This window comes from Emydura macquarii, unplaced genomic scaffold, assembly GCF_026122565.2.
Source record: "Emydura macquarii macquarii isolate MOO-44397 ecotype Brisbane River unplaced genomic scaffold, CSIRO-AGI_Emac_v2 contig_1070, whole genome shotgun sequence".
NCBI classification, from domain to species: Eukaryota; Metazoa; Chordata; order Testudines; family Chelidae; genus Emydura; species Emydura macquarii.
Window position 1 is genome coordinate 2058898 of NW_027131207.1, and position 6000 is coordinate 2064897.

The window sequence follows — 6000 nt, forward strand, 5'->3', positions numbered from 1 at the left end:
GGAGAAGGGACCAAAGGCTGTTGTCTGCTATCTTTGGGTAGCCAAGGACCTATGCAACCTTATTTATTTATTTATTTATTTTGAGTAAGATTTCTAACTTGTGGCCGACCCAGGGCCTTCAGAAGGCAGAGAGTAGCCATGATGGTGTGATCTGGCCTTGCTCCTCTCTTTCCCTGGCCCACCTTCTCCTTCTGATGCTCCCAGCCTGCCCTGAACACAGCGTATACTGGAGAAAGAAGCAGTGCAGATGTAGTGCCCGTACAATGGCTCGTCAGTGGCTAGGGAGGTCCCCCACACAAGGAGTATTCTGAAGGGGCCAATTCTGCTCCTTTTAAGCTTCTTTGCACTACAAGAGCTGAACAGCATAAAAGGGCCTTAACTGTAATTGAAAATTACAAGATTCTGATCTGAACTGACAATATCCCAGTCAGCCATTCAACAATTTCCTCCTAGCCGAGCCACTCCATTTCAAGCATTTGTCACAACCCCATTTTCTTCCATCTGTATCTCTGTCTTGCTTCTCAGTTTTTATACTGTGCTTTGGTCTGATTTTGTTCCCTCATGCTTGTTCAGAACATCTCTTTACCCATCAGTATGGTTCATCTCTCATATGCAGCAGCCCGAAGCTGGTGTTTGTATCCTTCTGTGATTTGCTCTGCCTTCAGTCTGAATCCCCACTGGCCCAGAATGCCTTTTACAAGAGAAATGCTGCTACAGTGCTCAAGCTTTGGAATGATTTGATAGCATTCCAAGTAGCCCAGGCATTTTGGGCACTGGTCTGATGGAAACATGGGTTGTAAGCCACACAATTACTAGCTCCAATCTGCAGGTGGAGAAGGAGCAAGGTGCAAAATAAGGATAGATGTGGAAAGGTTTCCTTCATCCTGGACAATACAAAAATGCTGGGGCTCTGGCACTAATTGCTGCAGTTTCACTACACCACTCAATAAAAGCATTGTATATGTTCTGCTCAGTTTAGGAGGCCTGCTGGTAATTTCAAGCACTGTGCTCTGCTCCTTTGTCTTCTTCAAATTGTAGGAATATTATGAGCCAGAAGAAGCAGCTGGTTTAGAGCTGCTTCATTTTAGAAGCAGCTGTGATCCTAAGTACTGACTGTTCTGAAGCTCTCGCATCCACCAGCAAAAATGTTTAGATCTCAGAAATATAAATGTGGCAGAATCCTTTGAAATCTGTTACTAAAATCTAAATATATTCTGTACTATGGTATTCTTATAAGTCAATAAACTATAAGGGCAGATCAACTTGTGCTGCCCAATGCTTTTTGTTCTGCTTTTCATTTCCTTCATTGCAGTTTAGGTTGGTTAATAGATCTTGGGAGTGTGCTAAGCAAGTCTCTGGTAAAAGCCAGGGTTATCTTAAAGTGTTGCTGGTAGATATGCTTGCATTGTATATCTGACACAAGAATCTGCATGCTACCTAGTCTTAATTAGACAGCTTATATTTAAAGCATACTGTATAATGTTTATTACCCTGGAAAATAAATTTGGCATAGATATAGGTAGATAGTGGCTCGTATAAATAGTGTTTCGCATATTTTCAGTGCCAGACTCTGCCTTGATTCCAAGTATAGGCTAGGAACAAGTTAAAATGTTTAGTATTAAGTAAATCAGACATTCTTAAGCTGTGGTTCATAGGCTACTGGTGTCCTTGTTAGTCTCTAAAGAGAACGCATGAGGGCACGTAATGCTGGGTCTCCTCCTTCTTTTAATTTATTAAACCACATTAAGAAAGAGATACAATACAGTGGATATTTTCCTAATATTATTTTTCCATGAAAGACTCTGTTAGCTCTCACTTGGCAGCCTGTGTATACTCTTTCCAGCCATCCAGCTAATGGTACTAGAGTGTGAGGCCAGTCCACGTGGTGACTGATAACAACATGAACAGTATTCCAGATAGAGTCTAACAAGTGCTTTCTTTAATATTGCAAAGTGACTTGGATAACATCTGCCCTCTGATTCGTAGAAAAGGGTTCTGAACCCATGTTATTTTCCATCCACACTTTGGGACTACATAGCCTCTTTTCTAGTTAAATCACTGTGTCACTAAACATATTTTTCCAGTAATTTTTCATCACACTTTTGAGTTTGATTTATTTATTTTGCCACTTGAGGGAGCGAGAGGCTTTACAATTAATTCCTGAAACATTTTAAATGTAAGGCTTGTTCTCAGCCCAGACCTTTCCCCTTTAATTATCTTCTGCTGCTGCTTGGAATTTTCAAAGCAGTATGAGCTCTGTAATAACTTGTTTTGATTTATGGTTATAAAGATTTACTCCAGCTGGGGGAAGGAGACTTGCTTATTACTTCTGTCTTTGTTTCTGCTGAGTCACTCCACCAGCCTATAATATGCATCTCAAATCAATTTTTCTTTAGAAAACATTTTTTTTAAAGTAAGTATTTGATAAGTTCAATGTAACACACTCCAGGAACTGCATCCTCAGTGAAAATGCACAGACCTATTGTATGTTCAGTCACTCATTTGAGCTTTTGCCTCAGCACACCCAAAGTATGTGTACTACTGTGTTTTGAGAGGCAAATGCATAGTCTTGTGTTCTTGATCACAGAGTATCACCTTTTTATTTTGTATTCTATCCCTCTGCTATTGCAACCTATTATCTTGTTTGCCTTTATATTGCTGCTGAGCACTGGGCTGATGGTTTCAATGATTTTTCCTTAATAGCCTTCAGCTCCTTTTCCCGATCAGTGTGCTGTTTAATGGTACCACTTAGTACATATTCTCTCGCTTAGTTTGGTATTCCCAGACTATTTTCCGTTTGTATACACACTGATGTGCATCTGCCATAGTATCTCCAGTCTATCCAAATCTTTTTATATTTTGTTGCTTTGCTCTTTATTATGAATGAAATTCATTCCTCAGAGTGCCGATACTGAGGGCCTAAGTGCAACTTTTGTGATGTACAGGCCTTTTGCACGGAAGTGAATAGTACCCTAAATGCTCTCCTTTCAGTATTATCTGTGTGTGTGTGAATAGAAATCATTTCCCATTTCTTGAAGCTGGTTGTGCATCAGTGGAACACTATTGACTTCAAAGGAGTTCTGTTCCTGATTTACAAACGAAGGAAAATCTCCCTCCTTGTTTTCAATGCTCTCAACTTGGCCCAGGTCTATGCTACAGAGTTAGGTCAACGTAAGGCTACCTATGTGAGTGTACACATGACAACCCTCCGCTGATGTAAGTGCTCTACTACACCGACATAACAACTCCACTTCCACGAGAGGCGGAGGGCTCATGTCGGTGTAGTTAGGGTGTTGCAGTGTCTGTGGATGCTGTGGGTTACTTACGTCAGCTGCTGGCTGTCATTCTTGTCATGGAGCTGTGAAATTGACAAGAAAGCCACCCTAGGATTATCACCCTAGGGCGGGTGGAGGGCTCCAGCTAGAGCCCAGTGCCCCCCTAACTCTCGGTTCCCTGCTGGATAGCTGCCCCCTACCCTGGCTCCCCGTTCTGAGCCAGGCTGCCCTCTGGGCTCCAAAGTCCCTGCTCCTAGCTGGGCTGCCTCCCAGGCTCCCTGTGCCCAGTTCCTAGCTCCCCACAGGAAGCCCGGCTGCATTGAGGCTTCCCATTGGGACCCCAGCAGCTGCCCAGGCTCCAGGTATGGAGCTCCTCACTGGGAACCTCTGCCGTGCTCAGAGCGGGTAGCCCAGGCAGCTGCCATGCTCCCGGCGGGAAGCTGTACCCAGAGCTGAGAACCCAGGCTCTCAACCCCCTGCACGGTCCCACTTAAGTTGGTGGAAGCTCTCCTGGTGAGGGCATATATCACCAACAGAAGGAGGGTAGAGTGGACATCAACCACTGCAGGAATTGCTGTGGTGGCTGTAACTCAACCTGACACAGGTTGACTTAAGTTTGTAGTGTAGACATGGCCTAAATCTGTATAAAAGCCATCAATCAAAACCCTGTCCAGGTTATCAGTGAGCCAAAAGGCACTGCAGTCAATAGCTGATATTTATTAAGTGGTTTGTGTGAAGTGAGTTAGTCATCGGAGTGCTGCAACTAAAGCACATGTCCATGTTGCGTAAATTGTCCTCCCAATTGACACCTTTGTCAGCAGCCTTATCGGAAAGGCCAAGGAGTGGACCAGCACGGAGACTGCACTATCCTCTCAATTCAGATACTCTTCTAGTCAAGTCTGAGGCACAGTAACCTGGAGGCTTCCGCTTCTGCTCCCCATACTGTAATCCTTCTCTAGCTAGTAGTAGAAAATGCTTTCCTCTGTCACGCAGGTTGCATTTTTCACAAATATTAACTTTGCTTGAAAAAAGAGACAGCAAATAACGTAAGTATTGCATTAAATACCAGATACATTGCATAGAATATACAAAGCCTCCTTCAGTAAGATTTGCTATCTTCCCTTATGCATACATTAAACCCATTCAAGACTTTCACACTAGGCTGCCAGATATCTTCTCTGTGTGGAGTCACCCAACAGATTAACTAGTTTTGCTTACTAAATTTCCCTTTGCAGTAGTTCAGATTTTGAAAATCACCAACAAAACATGAGCGTTTTAAAGTCCACTTAGTCATTTTATATGGTGTCTCCTTACTTTGATCCACAATACTCTCAAAGTATGTATTTATCCTTCCTCTATGTCTTCTACTTCCGCGGATGTGTGACTCCTATCTGTTACACATAGTGTAGGCAGATCTGAATTCTAGCCATTGGTTTTTCACATAAGGAGTCTGCTTGACTCTGAAGAAACAGAACCATCAGAATAAAGAACAGTTTGAGTTGCAAGTACAGCTCTGGCAGTACTATTTGTTAGTCAAGACAGCAGAGAGAGTCCTCACATTGTTATTCTGTGGTATTTTTAGGAGTAGTAAAACTCTGAACGGTAAACAAACTAGCAATATTCCTTTGTTTTCATTTAGTTAACATGGTAACTCACTAAAGAGTTCAAAGTACTCTTGTATTAAAACATAAGCATCAAAAGGGCATTCGCTAATATCCACCAATATCAGTGGGAGTCATGTGACAAAATTCCCTTGCACTGCTTTGGAAAAGTCTAAATAATAATAAGTGCAAACCAATCCCGGTTCTGTGATGAAGAGATTTTTCTTTGAGATCCTCCCTTATGCCACTTCCTCTGCCTCCGTGGATTTCTTCATCTCTTGACCACAAAATGGCTCTGGTCAAAAAGGGCTGGACATAGGTCACGGTGGAACCCATCAGTACCAATCTGAATAATAACAATGCAGTTAGATACCAATGGGAAACACTCTCTCTCTCTCTTTTTCTCTCTCTCAGCACGGTGAGGGACCAAGACAATAACCATACTCAGATTCCTTATGGGGTATGTTGAACTGACACAAGAAATAAAGAACTTAAAACAAAGCTTCAACCTTACCCATCATTCTGTGCCTCAGTACAGCAGTACCATTTGTAACAAGTACATGAAGAAGGTGAAACTGAGCCTTTCCACTAATTACTCACTTAGGATCTCAACCAAAGACCATTAATACCATGAAAAGATTGCCACTGACTTCGGTAAGCTTTGGATCAGACCCTTCTTGCATATATGCAGAGAAAAAGCACAGATGTGATTGTGTAATGATCTCATTGAGGTAGCTATGAGAGTGCAGGTGGGGTTTAGCTGGAGCTAATTGGCCTCCTGTTGGGCTCAACAGTGATGGGTGAGGAGGACAAAGAAAACAGGAGAAATGAGATCATATTCTACTGAGGAAAACAATATGATTTCTGGAGGCGAAGCCATGTTGCTGTTTATCTACGCTGTTTTTTTTTTTTTTTTTTTTTTTGGGGGGGGGGGGGGGGGGGTTGGGGCTGAGTCTCCTTTCTCCTAAATTATTGAGGGTTTTTTTCCATTGTCCCCACTTCTGACTAGCTCAGTTCCTCTCAAAGCAGGTGTTATAATTCTAATGATGGAAAGAACAAAACAAAAACAATGTATTTACGTGGGAATGCTTTATAGGTCTCTTCTCCCTGAACTGGGGTTATTT

General features: G+C 42.4%; 1 long non-coding RNA gene across 1 annotated transcript; it reads right to left on the reverse strand.

Moving 5' to 3' along the window:
- Window positions 1-3938: 3938 nt before the first annotated feature.
- LOC137151477 (uncharacterized) lies at window positions 3939-5523 on the reverse strand. The gene is made up of 3 exons (XR_010919281.1): window positions 5391-5523; window positions 4590-5222; window positions 3939-4296 (listed from the first exon to the last, which is right to left on the reverse strand). It is a non-coding gene; the product is annotated as an uncharacterized lncRNA (long non-coding RNA).
- Between the last annotated feature and the right edge of the window lie 477 nt (window positions 5524-6000).